At 40.5% G+C, this 23309-nt stretch overlaps 1 long non-coding RNA gene across 1 annotated transcript in view; it reads right to left on the bottom strand.

Moving 5' to 3' along the window:
* LOC148056413 (uncharacterized) overlaps window positions 1-21811 on the bottom strand; it is a 245048-nt gene extending 223237 nt beyond the window's left edge. Inside the window, exon 1 of the long non-coding RNA XR_015703357.1 lies at window positions 21692-21811. This is a non-coding gene — a long non-coding RNA (uncharacterized LOC148056413). The remainder of the gene's footprint in view (window positions 1-21691) is intronic.
* Between the last annotated feature and the right edge of the window lie 1498 nt (window positions 21812-23309).

The following is a 23309-nucleotide window of genomic DNA, read 5'->3' as shown; positions in this document are numbered from 1 at the left end:
CTTCCAACGGTCATAAACTCTCCTTTTTTTCCTGAGTTCCACCCAAAGCTCTCTGTTCAGCCAGGCCAGTCATCTTCCCCCCGCGGCTCATCTTCCATGCACATGGGGATGGCCTGCGCCTGCAAGATTTCCTTCTTGAAGGATGTCCAGCCTTCCTGGATTCCTTTGCCCTCCAGGACTGCTTCCCAAGGGACTCCGTCAACCAGGCTCCTGAACAGGCCAAAGTCTGCCCTCCAGAAGTCCAAGGTAGCAGCTCTGCTGACCCCCTCCTTACCTCTCCAAGAATCGAAAACTCTGTCATTTCATGATCGCTATGCCCAAGACAGCCTCCAACCATCACATCACCCACCAGGCCTTCTCTGTTCGCACACACCAGGTCCAGCGGGCACCTTCCCTCGCCAGCTGTGCCAGGAAGGTCTCTTCCGCACACGCCAGGAACCTCCTGGACTGTTTCCTCTCTGCTGTATTGTATTTCCAGCAGGCATCTGGTAAGTTGAAGTCCCCCACGAGAACAAGGGCTAGTGATCGTGAGACTTCTCCCAGCTGCCTACAGAATATTTTGTCCGCCTCTTCATCCTGGTCAGGTGGTCTATAACAGACTCCCACCGTGATACCTGCCCCGTTGGCCTTCCCCCTGATTCTTACCCATAAACACTCAACCCTATCATCACCATCATTAAGCTCTAGATAATCAAAACACTCCTTAACGTACAGGGCTACCCAACCGCCTCTCCTTCCTTGCCTATCCCTGCTAAATAGTTTATAGCCATCCACTGTAGCACTCCAGTTGTGTGAGTCATCCCACCATGTTTCCATGATGGCAACTATATCATAGTTTTCCTCCTGCACAACGGCTTTCAGGTCCTCCTGTTTGCTGCCCATGCTACGTGCATTGGCATAGATGAGCTATTGATCACTTGCGCTATTGATCCCACCACCTTTCGGGGGTGGGGGGGTGGGGAGAAGCCCCAATTCCTATGTGACCATTCTCATGCACTTCCATGGTTTCCAACACATCCATAGCCCTTGCATCTTTGCTGCCGCATGGATCTCCATCCCCTACCATCACCAAGACAGCAGATCGAAGGACCTCGCTAGTACACCATCCCTTAAACATTGGCTGGGAAGCTATTAACTAATGTCATCCATATATTCCACTAGTGTTTACAGTAATCCACAGAAAAATTAATGTAACAGAAGCATAGATAATCATTTTATTTTTAAAGTGCAAACTATGCTAGAGTGGATCTTTGAAAGCAATACAAGAGCTATACACTGAAATACCAGTTTAAAATATTGTATAAACTAAGAGTAATGAATCAAAACCTCACATCCTGGGAAAATTCTGCTCTTGCCATAGGGTCTGTGAACTACAAGCTCTCTTACACATTCACTGTCAGCCCTGGGCAAATTGCCATTTAAACAGAGGAATCCCAGTCTACTCTTTTTTTCCCCTCTCACTAGAAACACCAATTTTGTCATGACCATCATATGCAACATATTGGCTCAGTAAAAGTTTTGGTTATCTCCCTGTCCACTGAGGACAAGTATCTCACCTTGGCACACCTGCTGTCCCACGGAGAGGGCAAATCTGATCTTGCAAGCAGTGTATAAGCACTTGCATAATTTTCCCAAATGCTTAAGTTTAAATATTTAATTTCAACGAGCCTGTTCTCGTACTAAATGTCAGTGGACACATGAAGCCTTGCAAGAATGAGTCCTAACTTCGCATTTATGATCCAGATGCATGTCTTCTATGAAAATCAGGAAAAAAATAGTAGAAGCATGACTGGAATAAGATTTGCCCAAAACTGGGAACTCAACACCAAAAATATTAGGATGACCACACTGAGGGAACTGTACATTAATATGTCCAAACATTTCCCACATTACAGGAATTTTATCTCCATTTAAGGGGTTTCACTACAGGAGTGTATTTTTAGTTCCCAAAAAGCCGAGCTTCTTTCCAGGATATACCATCCTGTGTCTGTGACTCAGAAGTACAACGATTAAAACAATCACAGTATGATTAAAAACTCATTATCAGAAATATTTTTGTAGTGCACAAAAAATATTTCTAAGCTAATTTTGTTCACAGCATACAGTAGATCATATTGCTATTTCTGTACTAATGAGAGCCAAACAAATTATTTGTAATGAATATTTTCCTTCAGAAATGACAGTGTTCTGCCTTTTAATTGTACCTGAATGGAGCATGATTTTCTGCAATATTTTTCTTATTCAAAACAAACTTAGTATGTTACTTCATTTGGGAAGCTGAAATAACACCTATTTATTGATCAGAGGTTTATTTCTTACAGGTCTGCAAAAGGTGGAGTTATACTAATTTTACATCTATTTAAGCACATGCACACATTCAAATTGACCTACAAATTGCATTGCCAAACCAAACGGAGATACAGGCTCATAGTATTTAGACAGTAATTGGCAGGGGAAAAGTCAGATTCTCATCATTTAGAATGGCAAAGTTTAGCTTTTTTTTGTTCCCCGTAATTACCAAAATTATCTTGCAATTTCATGTCTAACAGGTTTTCAAAATGAGATAACAGTGTATTTATGTTGCAAAATAATTCTTGCAATCAAAAAAAAATCAGACCACTATTTTTACATTTTACTTCAGTTAACATGGTGACAATCGTTCAGGTTGCTATTCCCTGCAACGGTACTTATTAATCAAATAGTGCAGACAGCTCTGAGCTGTGGTCAGGAGTGTTTTGCTGAAAATCTGACGCCTGAATATAATTCACAAAATCAGTAAGAGAAAAGCAATACTTAAGAATTATTTTATTGACTTACTCCTGGTTGGCACTGCTGATAAAAAGGACAGAATATAACCCTGATATGACAAGTGCAGTGCTCAGACTGGAATGTCCTTCCCCAGGGTAGCTGCTCTCGATTTGATCTGGCATAGCTGTTAGTAGAATTAAGGCTTAAAATGGACAGTTTTCCAGCAGTAAGGAAAGGATTACAAGACAAACTACTCTATAAAGCAGCAGGGGGAAAAGGGGGATAAAAATTGAAACAAGAGCGATAGAAGTCTCACTGTATTACAAGTATCAGTGAAGCAAATGCTTCCAATAAGAAGCTCAAACCAAGGAGTGTTATTTATCAGAGAACATCTGTTTGGCTGACCGCTATCTGTGCTAGTGTTGCCAGGCATGCATGCTTATAGAAAGGAACGCAGTCTGGTTTGACATCAGAAAGATGTCTATTAGTGTGCTCTTAGGAATGAGTGAACATATCCCTCACACATGTACTGCGCAGAACTCCTGAATTTCTACTGATTTTGGTAATACTAGGCTTCACTCATCATTTCATCCCTGTACTTTATCCCAGAAACCATCCCTAACCTCCTATTTCAGGTACCCTGTAAGATTTCTGTCTAATCTGGCTCTTAATTCTTTCTTTTTTCTGCTTTTATCCGGCTTCCCAGCTACCCATATAATTCCATTTACAGTGTACACTTACACTGGAGACCAGGGAAGCCTTCTAACAAAAACATATCTAGATTCTACATCCAGCTTGGTCTTTGGCAGCCTGTACCTGGAACCTACAATACTACCAAGTATCCAAAGGATGAAGGGGGGGTGGGTGGGGAAATGTACTGAACGAAGATGTCCAGTACTTGGAGATGGTAGAAATCATGTGGGGAAAATGCTGCAATTTAGGAAGTCAGCCACAGTGAAGTCTTTTCTTTCTTAGTATTTAAAACATTAACAGACAATAAAAATTCTGTTGGAAAAATAAAACCCATCAATGGGACTTATGTCCACGATTAAGTTCAGCAGTCCATGAATGAGATTGTTGGAAAACAGGTGACATTGCCCTAAACTGTGGGGAAAAAATACAATATGTTTATATTTAAAGTAAGATAGGCCAATCTGTTCTCAATGTCAGAAAGAAGTTTAAATATAGGTCTGTCACTCCAGAGCCAGCCTATATTTGGATACAGATTCAAGATTCAAATCCCCACTGCTGGCAATCTGATGATATAACTGGTTGTAAAGAGTTCCACTGCTTAGGGCTTCAGCTTTACTACAGCCATCAACTTTTCTTAGATCTTGCTCAATTGAACCCCAAACTTGATCTCATTTGATTATCTGACCCAAAGTTTTATTTGACCCTAATCTGTGAGCACCTCATACAATTTTTTTTTTTTTTTTTAACTAAACACACATTTTTCACTAGCCATTTCAAAGGAACACCATTAAAAACCATTAAGGAACTGGAGGAAAAAAATTATGCCAGAAACAGCTGAACCAATCACACATTCAATTCCTTAATTCAAAATGACTAATGTTTTTGCAAGAACAAGCAGGTAAATGAAAAATATCCTCCTCTGTCAGAACTGCTTAGGGGGAAGTAATCTAGAGTGATTTCCACTCATAGTAAACACATAACCAAAAATGAACTAGTATAGATTCTCTCACATCCAATAAGAGCTGAGCTCACGCTACACTGTTAGTGTTCAGGCTGTTAATGCAATCACTAGTCTGCCTTCACTGACAGTTATTTTAACAGAATCATAGAATCGTTAAGGTTGGAAAAGACCCTTAAGATCGAGTCCAACCATTAACCTATCACTGCCAAGGCCACCACTAAACCATGTTCCTCAAGCACCACATCTACCCATCTTTTAAATACCTCCAGGGATGGAGACTCAACCGCTTCCCTGGGCAACCTGTTCCAATGCCTGAAGTTTTTCCTAATATCCGACCTAAATGTCCCCTGGCACAGCTTGAGGCCGTTTCCTCTCGTCCTATCACTTGTTACTTGGGAGAAGAGACTGACCCCCCACCTCCCTACTACCTCCTTTCAGGTAGCTGTAGAAAGCAATAAGGTCTCCTCTTCTCCAAACTAAACCACCACAGCTCCCTCAGCTGCTCCTCATTAGACTTGTTCTCTAGACCCTTCACCAACTTCATTGCCCTTCTTTGGACATGGTCTAGTACCTCAATGTCCTTCTTGTAGTGAGGGGCCCAAGACTGAACACAGTACTCGAGGTGCAGCCTCACCAAGTACAGGGGCACTATCACCTCCCTGGTCCTGCTGGCCACGCTATTCCTGATGCAAGCCAGGATGCCATTGGCCGCCTTGGCCACCTGAGCACACTGCTGGCTCATGTTCAGGCAGCTGTCAACCAAAAAACTTGCATTCCTGCAGACATCTATTATCTAAATTTTGTTGAAGTTAGCCCATTAGTGCAAAAGTTAGCATGCACTGGCTAGTGGTGTGAGGGCAATGTTAGTCTTACAAAACCAGACTGAAAATTTAATTTCAACAGCATCTCTGACTTTGACCTTGAATTCTAGGCACCCTGACTAGGAAAGCAATGAGTGCCAGGTTCAAGTAATAAGAGAACTATGCCAGCACACTGGATGCTTCAGAATCAAGTTTCCAGGCAAGAGGAAAGAATTCATAATTCTGCAATGTAGCCTCTTCATGGCAGAGAATAAAGGTTATACTGCAAAAGAGATTTGTCACCTGCCAAGTGTTTTCACAGAAGTAGAAATTCCTGTATACCAATGGCAGTACTTACTCCTTCAAAAATACCCAAGAAGTAATAAAAAAATTACATAGCCTTGCAGGGTACACATCTGCGTTCTCCTCAGTATGTACACGGAACTATGCACAGTTGTGACAGCATAACAGCTGCCATTAACAGCAGCAATAACAGCACTGCAAGAATACACCAGTGCTCAACACACCACCACTTCTGGGCAAAGGCCAGACCCAGGTAGACATGAAACCAGCTTAAATTGGCTCAGGTGACAACCTTCCCTTCCACCCACTGAAGACTACCGGGATGCAAACGTCTAGGATAAGCATTTGATGTGTTGGCTACCTACCCATTCCTTAAAGTCAAAAATACAAGTGAAAAATCACATTTGACTCCTGGTTGGCATCCTCTGAAAACTGGAGTATTACAATAGGAGTTCCAGCTCCCACAAAGTGCTGCTTAAACTCAGTTATTTTTGCCTTGAATACATGTAGTTAAATTGCTTCAGCATGCTACAAAACTTTATAAATCACAAACTTGCCATATATTAGTTCGATGTCTTTAGTATAATTATTTTTTACTAGTAATTTAAAAGTATAGGTAGGTACAGAACCATCTTTAATGATGCTTTTATCACCTGTTTAACATCATAAATAAAAAAAATCATTCTTGAAAGTTATGTAAATAAACAACTGTCCCTTCTCATGTATAAGCAAAATTATTGTTGCTATTCAGAAGTTACAGAATATACTGCTGTCTCACTAAGCAGGTTAAGCATAGACATGGATCCTTCTGGACTGAGTATCTTTTCCACTGGCTTCATACACTCATAGGGAACTAGAGCATTCCCTTCCAATCTTCTGTCCCCAAGACAAAAATAACTATGAAGACACTTCATTGTTTCACAAGACTGAGTACGCTGCAGATGTTAAAACACATGGTGGTTTGTATGTTACTACTTATTTTCTTAGAATTTGGATTTGCTTCCAGGTTTCTTCATTGGATAGCACACTGTGTGCCAAGACACATGACAGCATTTAAGCAAGTTTCATGAAGTTCTGTCAACGTGAAGATTTATTGGATTGCACCCTGATGGCAGATCTCATAATGACATGGTAGTGACCACAACGTCCAATCTTTATACAACCACAAAAATCAGACATTTACATGTGCTGCTTCAAAGCAAAGCTGTCTCTTGGCCTTATGGCATTATTTAATTGCAAAGCTTTTTATATGTGTTTATGTCTTCATAGTAATACTTCCCAATAGCCACTTGTCTAGGACTTTAATTAATGTGTCTGATGAGTAACAGTTTATCATAGTTTACTTACAAGTACCTCACAAGATAGTTAAAATACCTGTGATTTGAGATCTAGCTATGTGATGCCCCAATGCAAAACATTTTAATTGAAAGACAACAGGGAAAAATTCTGCCACTATAATCAGCCTCAGGATTCTGACATGCTGAGAAGGCTTTGGGGGAACCTTCCAACTGCAAAACCCAGCAGGTGTCCTGTAATATGAAAAAGGGAACAAACTTCCAGTCTCCACACTACAGAAGTACTTGGGTACCAGTTATGTGTTACAGCTTGGCAACATCATCCTTGAGAGCAGATACAAATATGGCTTTAGACATGGTAATATGCTTCATTAATTGCAGCTGAAATCAATGGGAATGGCAGCATTTCCTTTCAAGATTAAGTCAAACAGACTCCTTGCCTTGGTCCTGCAGTCCCCCGTTATCCTCAGTCTCATGGAATTATTTATGCCAGTTTAAAAATAATACTAAGTGCAGCAGAACAATAACACTGTTGTATAAATGAGGGTACAAAGTACAGGGCAGCACAGATCTATTCCAAGCCATCAGAACTGTTCTGTCTTCTGTGGATGATAATTTCTTTTATGTGTCCTGATGGCAGGATCAGACTATTAACTTCTGTCACCTGTGTGCAGCTTGTTCCTTATCACAGAATTTTGACTACAGATTGTAAGCCTCTGACTCAGCAGGTAATACCTGCTTGATTGTGTTAGCAAAGAGACTAATTGCTTTTCTTTCTGTATATATGCAATAGGGTCAAATCGCATTCAAGAAAACACCATACTAATGGCTTTCCTTTTTTTAATACAGGGCAAGCCAATATTTTATGTTTTCATGGACAGTACGTGAAGGTAATTTAATCTACTACAGGGAGCAGGTAAAAGTATTCTCATTGCCACTTAGCACAGTTCAGTTGAGAGGGATCCCTCATGCAGCTGTCTTCCACAAATCCTTAAAAACTTTATATCCAAGCCTCAGGTTAAGTCAAAGAACTTTTTTTTGCAAAAATACTTGTGAATCCTTGAATCTTTTATGGTGCAGTTCCTAAATCTCTGAGGCCTTCTAAACTTGTAATCTCAGATTTACCTGATTTACCTTCAGGCTACTGAAGGAGTATCACAACAGTCACTACAACAGATCATGTACTAACACCATTTTAAAACAGGCAGAAACAGTTCAGGCATCTTTTCTGGCAAGTTTCAGGCAGAGCAGTTACTTGCTTCAGACATAATTTCTATATAAATGCTTTTCTGCGTTTTGGGCCCAACTAACACATCCTACCACACCACCCGTGGACCTCTGCCATGTTTCTTTAATGTTGAGTCCTGCCAGAGTGCTTACGTAGAGCCTCAAGTATTAAACAAACTGAATTCCCAATCATCTGGACTGACTGATAAAGGACTGGGAGTAAAGGAAAAATTGCAGCCTGAGTTCCATAGGTCACCTGCATAGCCAGGACACAAACTCCATACCTCAGCTTGGTTTTGGCAGCCTGACCCACATATTAGAAGGTCTCAAGTCATCATCATTACAACAGCCAACCGGCAGAAGCTGACATCGATCCCAAGAGAAAGTGACAGGCAGCAGAAATTCTGCGGGCAGTTACCTGCCCTGTTGTTCCTAGCAAGACTGACCATCTGTCTTAGTAACCACGCTGCCATTTATAACAATGCCAAGCAGGTTCAGGTGAGCTAGTCTGTCACCCTTGCCTTCACACCTCAGAAAGTCCAGGATGCATTGGCTCAATCATAAAACCTGCCGTTTGTCCCATCTCCAGATGACTGCAGCAGCATAACTGATGCTTTCATTTAGCTTCCCATGTTGTTTAAAATCATAGTTCATTTCTAGCTTCTCCAAAACCAACTTTAAGAGCCGTGTGCCATATAACTTCCATTTGTAACCAGACAGTATCTAGCTTCTGTTTGTCTCAAGATCTCCCCTTACTTCCTGAATGGTTTCTATACTTCACATTTAATTAAAATCAATGAACTTATTCTTGTAGATTACTACTGCAAAGGCAAGTAATCACTAACTTAGATGAGGTGGAACCAATGGGACCATTTACAGAGCAAAGGAAGCAGAGTTTGGCCCACAGTTAAAATTAGGGAAGGTTAATAAAATTCAGCTACAACTTGGCCATCTATTCAGGTCGCTGTGACAATGCATTAACTGATTTAGAGCTCAAGACTGCAAGGTTCTCTGTGTCGAAGTATATGAAGCCAGTGGGAGGTGAAAACATTTAGTAGCTTAAACATATGCAGTCTGTCAGCACTGAGCTTTGCAGGCTTCTTGGTTAGGGACTAGGAAGGACCTCTAAGTTGCAAATATAGCAGATTTCTCCTTGATGGGTTGAAATTATGTTCATTCTCTTTCCCTCTCCCTCTCTATCCCTGCCTCACAAAGGAAGCATAGCACCAGTCAAATCTATAGTCTGTTTTAACAGGTCTAGTGTAGACTCCTCTCACTTTTGCTATTTTGCTGTCTATAGCAGTGTCCGGAATAATCCCAGCAGATGAGCATCCACTTCCAGTAGCTAGAGGAACAGCCATCATTTCAACAGAAGGCAAAAGGTTCCATCCAACCCTCCTTTACCCTCCCTCAAGTGAAATGAGCTTCTTAATCGTTTAAATGTTTATAATTAAACACAGGTAGAGCAAACAGGTAATTTCCAGGCAATTCAACTTAAGTGTCAAATTAAGTAGCCTCCTCATTGCTGGGCACATTTATCAGGATATTAATGATTCATTTGAAGACAACAGTCAGAAATGGTTTCACTTCACTGGCCGATTCCTGTGGCCCTTACTTGGACCACTGAAATCAGCATGTGCCATTTCAGTATCTTTCACAGTATTCAAAGCTCACGTCTATGCACTCAGAAAGATGACAGCAGAAGGTATTTCTGAAATCTCTGTGTCTTTTCATAATTTTTTCTTTGTTTCACTACTTCCTGCTGGTTCCTTCAAAGTGGTGAGTCTAGATATGGATGGAAGTGTCAAAGCGTTTGTGGTCCAGCATATCTTCAGCCTGGTCCATGTGGACCATAACTCAACATTAGAAGACATTTGTTTCTCCTGACTTTTTTTACCCTTCACATTGAAAACTTTTAAGGCAAAAGGGGGAAAAAAATTCAAAAGAAACTCCTTCCTTTTGGCTTGAATCCCTCTGAACTTTTGTGAAGCACATAGTAGGAGCCGTGGCCCACCTGAGAAAACAACAGATCAAATTCATCCATTTTCTTGATGAATGGCCAATAACTGGAAAGTCAAACCCAGAGACTGTGCCAGCATTAAATCAGACCTGAAGGACATTACAGAACTTGGGTCACACCATAAATCAGGAAAAATCATTCTTTGCTCCACTTAGATTTGTATTTACATAGGAGCCAAGTTTTATAAAAGAGCTGACCTTGTCTTCTATCAAGATAAAATGTCTGCCCTTCTATCAATAGATGCAGAAGTTCAAAGCAGGGATTGATCTTCTGTAGTTTTGGGTATTATGCCAATCTGGCTGGAACAAGGGTAAAAAGTTATTTCTGCTATTTCTTCTTAAAAAAACATTCTTAAATCATATGAAAAAATTTCCAACAATTAATAGCAGGCAATTTTCAATCTTATAACTGAACTGGTGAATAAGGCAAAGCAAACTTTGCTTCAGAATCAACCAATAGGGTGGGCCCAGCATAGGAAAGGAGCTGAGCTTGTCTTTATTTTGGATTATAAGGCCTGTTATTTGAAATTCTCTTTCAAATAAAGCCTTCTTACTTATCAGGCTCAAATCCAAAGCCTGTTTTATTTCTCATCCCTCAAAGAGTAGATGATCTGGTCTAAAGTTCCCAAAACTTTTCACTGTTTGCAAATGTTTGATTCAAGGCATATTGACCAAGTCTTCAAAACTCTTAAACCAACTACAACCAAAATTAAGTAGTTTTACAAGTTTACAAGCATGAGATGTCACACAACTATTTTACACCATCTACCTTCAGAGAATTCCTGGAAGCTCCAAGCCAGACAGCTCCTCACGTGAAGCAGGTGGAATATGTGGTAGAAAGAATTCAGAGTAGTGAACATCTTTCCATTTGTCAGATTAAGGGCATTCCTACTAAGAGGACTACTAGATAAATTAATTCTGAGCAATCACCTCTGGGCTGCTGTGATGCTTGGGCTTAAGGAAAGATTTTTTTAAAAATGCTTTGTCCTTTTCATAGGAATTATTTAATCAGTAGCCATTCCCAGCTATGTTGAGATCCAGTTAAAACTGTCTAAAAATTAACCTGGCTTCCTCATTTTATATTATATTAGTCTAAAAACTCAAAAAGCATCAGTACATACAGTTCATCTGCAGGTGCCTTGCGGTACATAATTTTGCACTACCCTACTACCCCTTTTTCAGAAAAGAAGAAATGAAATTTTTTTCTGTCATGAATGCACCAGTCTGCCTCATTTTTCTTAACTGTCATTTAGAAACACCAAAAGGGCTGAATGACAAACATTACAAGTCCCTCACCCACCAGACTTTGACAGCAGTTTCATAGTATTTTTCTCTTGAATCGCACCTTCTGGCAAAAGGTGAATACATTCTGACATTTGTTCCACTACTCTGATCCCACTGCACCAGCTGCCAAGCCTGCCTTGCATTCTTCGTGTCTATCGCACATCTACATACATCAATATAAAGAAACAGCGCACCAGGAGAAAGGTATTTTTAGAAACATTTCCCCCCCATCAAGTTTTCCTAAAATACCATTACTTATACTCCACCAAACAAGCACCTAACAGGATAGGCTGGAATCTCCATGAAGGTGTATCAGTATGCAGCTTTTTAGAGGCACTTGGGAAATTCTCATGTCAAAAATCTCCTGACCTACATCCTTCCCCAGAAGTCCAGGGTCCTAGTCTAACACCCCAATCAACAGAAATCCTCAATTCCCTTTGCAATAGCAAAAGCTTTGCTCAAACCATCAGCAGTTACAGCAGTCCCTTTCACCCTTTCTTTTATGCAGCCTTTATGAGGAACAGTTATATGTAAAATTATCATTTCTCATTGCCAGAAAACTCCCAGTTATTTCCATTCTACCCTCAATATCTGAGGAACTTCGTAGGTGGGATTCAGAAGCACCACAGCCATGCTTCAAGGTGAGCTAGATTTATTCCCCAAGACATGGAAAGGTCCTTTTATATCCTATGAATGGAATCGTCAAGCGATCATGAATCCATTGCCCACTAGCAGTTCACAGATCTAGTAACTGCTGTGATGCAGTATAGGGCAGGCATCTCTAAGGTATCTTTACACCAGCTGCCATAGGTACTGCTAGCAATACATCTGCACCAACTCTAGGTTTCACAGGAATTAACCTCCTGAGCGTTTACTCATTTTCCCAAGTAGTTTTGGCAGAATCCAGAAGCGTCTCTGTTGCTGCAGCTACTAGAAAACAGCTCATGAATCAACTAGTTGAAAGCCAGTTCATACGCATCAGCACATCAACACTGACACTGTAGTAAAGCTGAAGTCAGAGCAATGACTTACCCAGATGTAACAGATGTGCAATAGTTGCGTTCCATATTCACAGGCCAAAATCTAAGTAAGTGTTGCGTTAGACTAAAATTGTGTAAACAAATGCTCTCTTCTTACCTTACTATCCTCTCCCTCTATCACCACCATGGACCATGAAGGCAGAGATCTGCAAGTCAAGAGATCTGCAAGTCAAGAGAGCAATCTTTGAGCCAGGGGGTGGTGTAAGAGACTGAAGTGTTAATAACAATTGTCTCAAAGCTTGCTTGTGTGTGTCTATCTGATAAGACCAGAGAGCAGACCACTCTTTTGTCTGATAAGACCATTCTTTGGCTTATCAAGTACCACCATCTGGCAAGGAAACTTGTGCAAACTTGCTGAAGCAGCAGGCCATTCTTTGGCTTATCAGGCACCACCAAGAATAGGACACCAACTGGTATCCGGGTCAGGCTGCTTGCCCTCCAGCAACATATTAGATGTGCATGTGTTGGGTACCTGATGTTGCCCTGGGTAACCAAGCGGAAACGAGAGGGCAAACGCCCTCTCCAACACCAGATAAAAGATGGCAAAACGAAACCTGAGTGTGGCCATCCACCACCGAAAAACTGAAGACTGAGGACCAATGGGACGCCGCTGGATCCACGGTGGTGACTATCCTTTGCTTATCTCTCTGAATGCTTGCTTAATTTCCTCCTAATATTTCCTGCCTTTCCTATCGCTTTAGTCTTTTATATTTACTCAATAAAACGTCTGATTGGCAGCATATGACCTCATCTGTGTCTTAATTTCACCCTTGGGATCATTACAAAGCCTTCCCCAAGCCTGACAATCAGACCGGGACTTAACACAGCTCATGAATCAACTAGTTGAAAGCCAGTTCATATGCATCAGCACATCAACACTGACACTGTAGTAAAGCTGAAGTCAGAGCAATGACTTATCCAGATGCAACAGATGTGCAACAGTTGCGTTCCAGATTCACAGGCCAAAATCTAAGTAAGTGTTGCATTGGACTGACCGCTCCCAGGACCTTAAGTACAGAGTAACACAAGAATTTTACCTGTTCAGACTTACTCAGGGCCAATAAGAGACATTTGCAATCCAGTCTTCAACTTTTCAAGTCCTACCTCAATTATTTCCTAGCAAAAACAAGCTCACACAATCTACCATAGGAAAATGGCTATTCTCCTAGCAACATCATAGAGCAATTACAAAACACTGGCGAATTATCCTTGTGACTGGAACAAAAACACTGAGGCAAAACCAAAAGGGATGTCAGGAAATTATGCTATAGGAGAGAAAGATAAATTACAATTGGGAAAAGGACACTTAGACTTTGAGAATGGGGGGAAAGAGAAGAAACGATCCTTCTCAGACACCAGAGATTTTTCCCTGCAGAAACAGACGACTTCTGTCGGCAAATAACAGCAAATATATCCAAATATCTTTCCTGCTCATATTCTCCATCCCAGTCCAAAATGATGTAGAGCTATCTCCTTAAAGGCCTAGGGCATGCAAATGATAACAGGAGATGGAACTTGCAAGCAGCCAGAACTGCTTCAGACACAGAGTTCAGGTTTCTCAGCAAGACCTCCTTGGGTCACAAGGACAGTCTAAGCCTCAAAGTCTGGGATCTGCCACCTTAAGTACATCATAGATGTACCAACAGATTAGGGCTCAGTGCAAACTCCTAAAGTAACAGAGATTGCAATTTAAAAGTCATTGACAACAGCACTATGGTAACCATGCTTCTGAAGACAAAACATTACCAATATATTCAGCTATAAGGGCCAATAAAATCATAAACCAGAAAATCTTTCAAGTAGACCAGTCATCAAATTAATCACTATTGGAATTGGACTCTGTGTACTAAGGAATAGCATTCAGATACATAACTGGAAAGCGACAAGAGAAAAGGGGCAGTAAGCTGAGTGAGCTTGGATTAAACTACAATAAGAAGGGCAATATTCAAAGAGGAAATTTTCATCTAAATAGAGGAAGAAAAATCTGTGTTTATGGCACATCTCCACATCCTACAGAATGCTGTGTTAATGCTTAATAAAAAAACATGCAGCATATAAGCACACTGTTGTATGATAAGTAGATAGAGAAAACAGGCATAATATTCTAGTTTCTATTACTGTTATTCTAGGAGGAATACTTTCACATGCAGTTAAGTATGTTTGCAATATACCAGAGACAAACAAAGGTAAATTGAAAAAATCCAATTAAATTAGAGAACCACAAAGGACACATTCAGTGACCAATAAATAACACATAAAGCACTACTGCAGTAGGTCGATGAGCATTGCAGGTTATGAAATGTTGAAGGGAATTCCTGGAATAACAGAGGGGAGATACAATACTCCAGTTCATTAAGGGATTGCAGATGTGACAACCAAGGGAGTAAGGGCAGCTTCATGGCACAGGTGTTGGCTGTTTAGAGAAGCTGTGTTCAGGTCCAGGATCCCACATTGCATATTAGTTTCTCAGCTGAATAGCAGGGATAAAATTGCACCCTTACCCTGCCTACTGCAGCCACTGTAGTACCAATCTCTGATGAACTCACTGCAGCCACCTCCATCACCTGCTTTAATGTAAGTTCAAACAGCATTTTTGTGCTTTTCCCCACATTGCTTCTCATGCTAGAGCAGAGGTCCCAAAAACGGCTACAACATGTCACTGATGTACCTTCTTTCCATAAAACTTTCCTTTACTGCAATGCTTGTAAGAAGTTTTAGCAAGGCTTGATGAGAAGGCACAGGGACAATGCAGGTTTTATTATTTTACTACTTGTAGAGTTCTTCCTAAGCATTCATTGACTGAACGTTTCAGCATGAAAGCAGGCAATGGGAAATTTGTATTTCTCTGCCATTTATTAACTCTTGACTGCAAGCTGCATACAAGTCAGTGCTTAGCACTGAGGATTTTATGCCCGTAGGTCTTTTCAGTTTCTTTTCTGTCAATAGACCAACACTGGTTCTATCAAGAGAATCAGGTTTAGGACACTGAGTTTCTTTTAGTCACCTTAGTCAGAAAGATTTGCTTTCTGAACCTTATTAACAAAAAATCTTAACTACATATTTAACTAAAGCAAAACAAAACATCTGGCAATTGTGAAGCTATTTCAACAGAACAGCTTTAAAGTTAAGTAACAGCTCAATGATTTCCATCATGCAGCAACCATCCCTACAGTTTGACAATAGTTTTATGCAGCGGGGTGGGGAGGGGGCTGTCAGATACAAATCCACCCTTACGTGAACCTTTGAGTCCAATGATACACGCCTGGAGGTGCAGAGGTACTGCGGTTACCAATTAAATGTACACATCTGCCTGGGGGACAAAAAGAAAGAACAGTGTGTACCAGCAACACAAGAGTCTCTCCAGCTACAGGAAAATCTGTATCTAGTCTCAGTAGCACATCAAACTTTACATCTTCTTACAAGTGTAACAGCTAGAGAACACCACAGCTGAACTTACATTTTAAAATCACCATTATGAAGCAATTTAGTAAACTAGAACTGCCTCTACCCTCTGAATCCAACCTTTGTGTCAAGTCATGTATTTACAGTAGTTCTTTTGTATTTTTGCCATACCATAACCTGTATAAGATTACATTACTTACACATCTAATTCAAGCAAATCAAGTCAATTCCGTATGTCTCAGTCCTTCTAAAGCTCGAGCTCTACTGATGAAATGTACTTTAAGATGTATGTATTTTTGTTATTTTATCCAAGTAGGTTGTTGGGGTTTTTTGGTAACCTGGCAAAGAGGCAGGCTGTACAGGCAGGCCAGGTAATTGCCTGTGCAACTTGTCTTACTTTAGAAACATTTAGGTAATTTAGGAATAAAGAGTAGTCATAGAGCTAGGGAATATTTCAAACCATATGAGTGGCAAGGGCGATAACCCTTAAGATGCTTTTGAAATGTTTTCTTCCAAAGCAAAGCTCACGCAGGTTGTAAGAACTCTGAGCGGGTCTCTAATGGGTTATAGTCAAAACATTTCTCAGCATTCCAGTCCATTATTTTTATTCTATACTGTATTTCTCCCTACTTCTTGTTCAAATTTAGACATATAACTGAATTTAGAGCTATGTAAAAATGTAGGTAAAATCAATGAGAAAAATCTCACATTGACTTCTGTGGGCTTTAAATGGCACGACAACTTTGAAAGCATGACAAGATCTGTTTCTATAAAAAAACTTGTCTAATTTCTTTTGGTATCAGAACTAGAGGTTAAAAAAATAAAATAATGCGAACAGCAATAAAGACATTTTGGTGTTCAAGGGAGAGATGTACCTGCACATCACAGTCTCTCTGGAGTGCTTAACTAACATGGGCAGCAGCAAATTAATTTCTATTTACTCTGCTTAGCATTGTAATTTCTATTTACTCTGCTTAGCATTGGGTCAGCCACACCTATTGTATTAAGTAGTAAGCTTATCGTGATTTTATTTGTGGTTTTGAGGCATTTTTAGAACATCTTCCTTCTTTTCAGCCAGCACAACGGTCTGGGTATGTTGGGATATTTCTACAACAAATATAATCACAATATAAGGTTATGTTTTCTGAGCCTCTTTGTTAGCAGTGAATCATTTTTCTTAAAGAGGATGCAAATAATTTACAGAGTGAGCATTGTTAGAAGCCTGTTGTCTTTAGCAGCCAACTTGAGCCTGACTGCATAAGCAATTTTAAGTAGGATTTAATGTGGCACTGAAGTTACATTGCTCAGTAAAATAAAAAAACTGCTGTACAGCAATCACATGCTGTACATTCAAACAGAAGAAGCCAAAGGAACATCTTGTTCAGTAAGAAGCCTTAGCACCAAGTCATCAGGTTGATCTGCTTCACAACTGAAACATAGTCTTATAAGGAAATACTTAATAGAGTCAGGTTTTTCAGATGCATTCAACATCCAAGATCTTTGGCAGTATAAAACACCACTTATTAACTATCCATTCCACCCAAAACACTCTTTGCATAAAACAAGCTAAAATTATGTCATTCACTCTGCCTGTTGCCATGTTCCTCTTTCCATGCTAGTACTTTCTTTCGAGTTCTTTGGGGCAGAACTTTCTATATACATCTATATTTGTAACCTGCCTAGCTCCAGAAGCCACCTGCCCTATTTGCTGTCTAGCATCTCCAAAATTACCCAGTAAAAATACAGCATGTAAGCCACCATGCACCTACAATATGACTTTCGCCAACTCATTCTGTACAGAAATAAGCTACACTTAACCAAACACAGCATTTTTCCTCTTTCTGCAAAATACTGTTTTGGGGGTAAAATATAATCAGAATGGCTTGTCTTTTTTTTTTTTTTAATTTTCCTTACTGCTACTGGAGGCAGCTACTTCTTAAAAACATACAACAATAAGCCATCTATTTTGTTTCAGCTACCTTGGTGCCAAATATTGTCTCCAATGCACAAAGAAAGACTGAATAACTTTTTTGACAGTTTAAACTAATATGATGAGTAGTGGAATACTCATTCAAGTCTACAATGTGATATTCCCTGGGAGAAGGGAATATTCCAGTCAGCTTTACAATAGACTTTTTCTCAAGGTGTTAAGCTCAGCTTTCCAACAAAAATCTTCAGAACAATGAATTCACCATATCTGCTCTGAGTATTCTAGCATTTTCTTGGGAATCCTGGAAAGCTGCAACCATTTAAATGTTTCAGAAACGGACAGTCGTACTAGCGTATTGGCCTTATGATGTCCCTTGCCTTAAGGGGTATGAGAGCTCTGTGATCGAGCATGTATGATTTTTACAAGTCTATAAGGATTCAGTCATTTTGGAGGTAACAGCAAATCCTGAGATCCTTTCATTTACTTCATTACCCTGGATAATCCTCAGCTTGTATAACTATATTCACCTTAAGGGACATCCCCAGGAGTTTCAACAGGATGCTGGTATCTCCTCCACTTCCTCTCCGGAACTTTTCCTCTGTTGCGCTGTTACCCTAAGGAGTACAGCCATTTCTGTGAAATTGAAAATGCCTTCCTCTACTTGCAAACACACATCCCCTTCAAGTCTTTACAAATATTTTCTTTCTTACCATGCCAAGTTTTAACCTGTTCTTGCCACTAATCCTCTGCACCACCATTGCATTCATCAGCAGCCAACTATTCTCCTATGTTTTCTGCTCATTTTCCTTCTCCCTATCAGCATTCCTCATAAAGCATCCAGCATATTTACATTCTCCCTTGAAATCCATTTCTTTTTATTCGCTTTCCCTTCTGACATCTAACTCTACAAGGTCTACTTCTAATCTCTTACCACACCTTAAAAGCCATGAGAATTCAGGGAAGTCGCCTGTGATTGAGTGCAACTCTCAATTCAGGGAACAAACCCAGCTGGGCTGAAGCAGGTACCAGGAAAGGGCATCACTGTTCTTCTAATACTTACATACATGGAGGAAACTGGAAAGAGAACCTTTTTATTCCACTAGTTAGGAACTGCGCAGCCCTACAGACCCTGTCCTGGTAGGACTCGGACAAGCCAAAGAAGGAATCTAGTTCAGTTGTGAAATGAGGTAATCCTGCTCTTGCCACAACCTGAGATTTTCTGCAGCTTTGAGAACAATGAAAATCAGTGAGTCTAAGCTATAACGCAAAGAAGCCTGCACTGAGACTGTATTATTTCCATTTGGTTTCTTTTGTTTCTGCTAACAGCACTTCAGAGGACAGTGAAAGTCCTCTAAAGCCTACCTAGTGACTTCAAAGGGAACCAGTTTCCTTTATGCATTGTTTTGTTGAGGTTTTTTTGTTTGGTTTTGTCTGTTTTTAAGTTTTCACCTTGTTTCCAGGGGCACCAGTAGCAAAAATCCCTATGAAAACTGCAGTAAGGCTGAGAAGTGCTTTGGGCACCACCTAAAAGAAAGGAACCACAGTTCTTTAGTAATAGCAGTGATATTAAAGTTGCTCTGGGTTGAAGAATGTCATTTTCTTACCACCACCTTTCTCCTATCAAAACAGCCCTGAGTTACTACATAGCACAACAACATTTGCATTGCATAAAGGGATTTGTTCTGTTGTTTTTCTCTTATCATCCAAATGGTAAGAAGCAGCTGAGCTCCAGGCAGGGGAAAGGTGCCACATCAGAGCTGGGAGGTCCACATCATTTCAGGAGCAGACATGAAAAAATTAATTTAACAGTGTAGAAAAAAGAGTCAGTTTAGAAACCACAACATACAGGGGGGAGAACAACCTGTACACACACACACACACTTGAGGAATCAAATTGTGAAGCTTCTCAGGTTCATGGTCTTTTCTGAGGAAAGCCTGCCTGTGGTAGATTTTGGCTAGTCACAACCCCGCTGTGCTCCCCACAAAGAGAGGAGCTGATATCTTCCTGTCCTCTTACACAGCCTTAAACACTGCTGCACATGGATGAGCACAAAGCCCCGACTAAGGCTTATCATAGCATAGGGAAAACAGTAATAAAGCACAAAGCCATGACAGCTGGAGAAGAAACAATACCAAGTTATTCTGACCAAGAACTCCCAATTTATAGTCTGGGACACCATTTTGTTGCATGGACATCATCTTTTCTGTTCTTTCAGTCAACCTTTACTAATTTTGCACCACCGCTTACTTAGGGACAAACAATACTAACTAGCAAACTGGTTTCCAAGAAACCTTGTCAAGGTTTGCAGCAAGAATTACCTTCAAATTTAAGCTTGGACTGCAAAGCTGACCTGCTGTTTCCTATCATCTTAATGATTGATTTGTTGCAGCTGCAGCTTTATGCACCTTGGCCTTTCTTACATTGAGAGAGAACAGGAACCCAGCCATTCACATACAACAGAGGATTTTGTAATGTGGCTCAGCTACAGATGCTATCCTAAGACTGAGTTTTTCACTGGGTAGATGTCTCTTGGAGTTTTAAAAAAAGAAATTAACACTATCACACAGGAGTGTCTTTCTCCAGTCATTCACAGCGCAAAGTGCCAACTAAAGGCATTCAGGAAAAGCGGCAGAAACACAAGAAAGGATTCTCAGAATTGTGTTAAAGCACTTTTAAGAGATCTGATTGAATTTTCCCCATCAAAGGGACTCTGTCTAAAGCAGATAGCTTTTACCATCATTCTGCTACTATAAATTAAGTCCTTCTAAAGAAGCAGCACAGAATTTGTTTAATATTCTGCAATCTCTAAACTAGAAGGTATACTATTAAATAGGCATAATGAAAAAAACCAAACCAACCAGTAGGAGATGTGTCAGGCAGTCTGGTGAACTTAAATATGCACAACCAACCTGTTTGTTGAAGAGTGGGGGGAGGCTGGGTGTGGCAATATGGTACTGTGTTTAAAGTTGCTTTTGAAAGTCTGTGTTAATCCAGGTTGGCAGCAAATTATTGCTTTTAAAAGACACATTCTCTTTACAAACAAAGCCAGCTAGATTTTTAATTTTATTTTTTATTAGAGAACCACAGGCAGACTGGGATCTTTCCTCTGTGAAATCTTTTCAACTCTTGTGGCTGGTCTCAGGTGTGCAGCCTTAGTATAAACAGATAATACTAAAAGGTGCCTTCAGGCATAGCCTTGAGCTATGGGGAGTAAAATGCACTGCCTTGTGAGCAGCCTCTGGCACAACGGAAAGGGGTAGAAAGAGCAACCTGAAATTCAGGCTCCTTCTCGCTCCCCAAGTTCCAGTTTTTCCTTTAATTCTCGTTTTCTCCTGGGAAAATTCATTTATATCTGGCTTGTGAATTCTGAATCCTCTGCTAGTGAGTGGCTGAATGAGCTGAAAGAAGACGACTGCACAAATCTTTACGCAAGATTCTGCTAGCCCACAGAGGAGAGCCCTCCCTTACTCAGACACTGTTATTGCAGTCCAGTATAGTCTTAAGTAAGGTACAAAGGCAATCTACTCTGTCTGCTAGGAACAGGCAGGACACCTGGGGGCATAGTATCTGTTGTTGTTCAGGAACAAGTAGCTCAGGCCTATGAGCAGCTCTATGAAACAACAAAAATAAGACAACTTTAAAAGTGCCTCCCCACCTTCCCCCATAAGACGCTCCCAAGTTTATATGCTTATTTATTACTTGATTCAACAAAAGGGATGATAAACATTTTCCTCACATAGTATCCAGCTATATAATGCTATGACCCCTCCTTTCCCAAATTATACTCTCCACATTAATTTAACAAAACAAACCCCAAAATTTTGCTTAGACTAGCAAGACTCATTAACATCAGCCATTAAAACCAACAGAAACCAGTGCCTACAGAGAGCTAACCTCCATACCCAGAAGTAATTCTCATGATCCTGCACTACTGTCCACGCAAATGAATCTGTCTGTGAGCAAAAGCTTCTAAAAGTACTTCACCCACCTCTTTCTGATGTGGTACGCGTACTTCCCAGGCTCTGCTCAGCCTCTCACTAACCTTTCGTCCTTTCTTGGCCTCCCTCAGGTCTTGGGGAACTCACCACCAAGAGCTCCTGCTCTGCTGCACTCCAGAGCTTAATTAGGCAGCCCCACCTGATCCTCTACTTGTCCACTCTGTAATCAAGGGCAGTCATTGGAACCAGCTGTTCTGTTTTAAAGGATCCTCACCTTTAGTTAAGTTTCCAACCCCATCACAGCTTGATCTTCAGGTTGTGATGAACTATCCAACCTGGCTCTTGAGCCTCCATCCTGCTACATGACCAAGGTAATTCAGAGGCCACGGAGCATTGACCTCTCTAAGACGGGATCAATACTGCGCCTCTGCACTGTGCAAAATCATGCCTCGTGGGTTTGGTTATGTATAGGCCAAGGGGAGTATAAGATGGATAAATTCTATGGTGGTGCAATGAAATTTGTGTTCAGGACATTACTCATCACAAATATATTGTGTCATACACTGACATGACAGATGATTCATCATCGTATTCTATCAGTGCAATACAGCATGTAAAGAAGCAGTGGAATCTGGAGGAAGATTTCACCTGATTTCCTTTAAAACCTGCTGAGCACTCTTGTTTCTCAAATGCTTGATCATCAGCGAGCATCTCTCTTCACACAGGGTGCTCTGATTGCACATTAGAGGAAAAACCACTTAGCGTTGCAACCACAGACAGGACAAGACTTGTTTTTCATTGCACGATATAGTAGTCACGGTATCTTCGCCCCTGTGCTTATACTTTATCATCTTTTAAGTAGAATTCTACCATAAATTTAAAAGTTACAGTGCTGTTCCTTTCCCCTTGCGTTTTCATGACAAAGGTATATTTATCAACTCTCAGCTACAATTTGAAGGAGGAACTGCAAGTAAGAGAGAACATGGAGGTAAATTGTCTGAACTCCCTCTGTGGAAAATAATCCCCTCATCCCTTCTTCATCACTAACGTGCAAACTCATGTTAGCCTCAAGTCGACCTACTCTACATGAATGTCACAAAGTTAAAAATTACACCAGCAGTCTGCTGGTCCATACAGAGACCATCTAGGGGAGCTCGAGGAGAAAATGCTCTTCTTTCTATCCCATACAACCTTATTCATTTGGCTTCATTTTCTAGGAAGAATATTTCAATACCTAATGTGGATGTTTTCATTCAGATATGAGCCTCAGAATCTGATAGCAAAACTCAGGCATCTAGGCCACCATCTCATTAATCTTCCTTTTCTTTTTCTAATAGTATGTTTGATGCTAGACTGCTACTCTCACCAACTCATGCCTCCGTTTCTCAGGTATAGGATGAGACTAGTAACATTTACTCGTCTAGAGAATGTGCGGAGCTTTGCAAGAGAAAGCAAATACAGAAGCTTGAAAATACAAGCATCACTGAAACCTGATATCTGATTACCACGACACATGGCTGTCTTTGAAATTAGACAATACATGTTGTGTCACCTAAGGAAATTCTGATTCACCTTCCTAGAAGTGCTATATACAGTTTTCTAAGATTTCTTTTTTGTTTTCCTCCAATATATTGGAAATAAGTCTACTGTTTATGCCAAGCAAGGTCC

Source organism: Nipponia nippon, unplaced genomic scaffold (genome assembly GCF_047370975.1).
Source record: "Nipponia nippon isolate SJK-2023a ecotype South Korea unplaced genomic scaffold, ASM4737097v1 scaffold_14, whole genome shotgun sequence".
Lineage (NCBI taxonomy): Eukaryota > Metazoa > Chordata > Aves > Pelecaniformes > Threskiornithidae > Nipponia > Nipponia nippon.
The sequence above is the reverse complement of the archived record's forward strand: the minus strand, read 5'-3'. Positions and strand labels throughout refer to the sequence as shown.